The sequence below is a fragment of the Mastomys coucha genome, unplaced genomic scaffold (genome assembly GCF_008632895.1).
Source record: "Mastomys coucha isolate ucsf_1 unplaced genomic scaffold, UCSF_Mcou_1 pScaffold19, whole genome shotgun sequence".
Classification (NCBI taxonomy): Eukaryota; Metazoa; Chordata; class Mammalia; order Rodentia; family Muridae; genus Mastomys; species Mastomys coucha.
In genome coordinates this window covers 1,033,160-1,033,507 of record NW_022196901.1, presented here as the reverse complement: position 1 = coordinate 1,033,507, position 348 = coordinate 1,033,160, and positions in this window count along the sequence as shown.

Here is a 348-nt window from a genome sequence, read left to right as displayed (position 1 = left end):
ATCTAATGCTAATTATGTTTTTCATTTTCATTTAACAATTGTATTGTATAAAGGTAGAGGTACCTATCTTCTTCAGTCCCTGAAATCTTTCCTCTTACTCTTGTACAAATCCCCAAGCTCCATCCACAGTTGGGCTGTGGGTGTCTGCATCTGTCTGAGTCATCTCCTGGGTGGAGCCTCTCAGAGGATAGCCATGCTAGACACCTTTCTGTAAGCCTAACAGAGTCATTAATAGGAAGACCAACAGAGTCAACTAACCCTTGGGGCTCTCAGAGACTGACCCACCAACCAAAGAGCACACACAGGCTGGACCTAGGCCTCCCCACTCATATGTAGCAGATGTGCAGC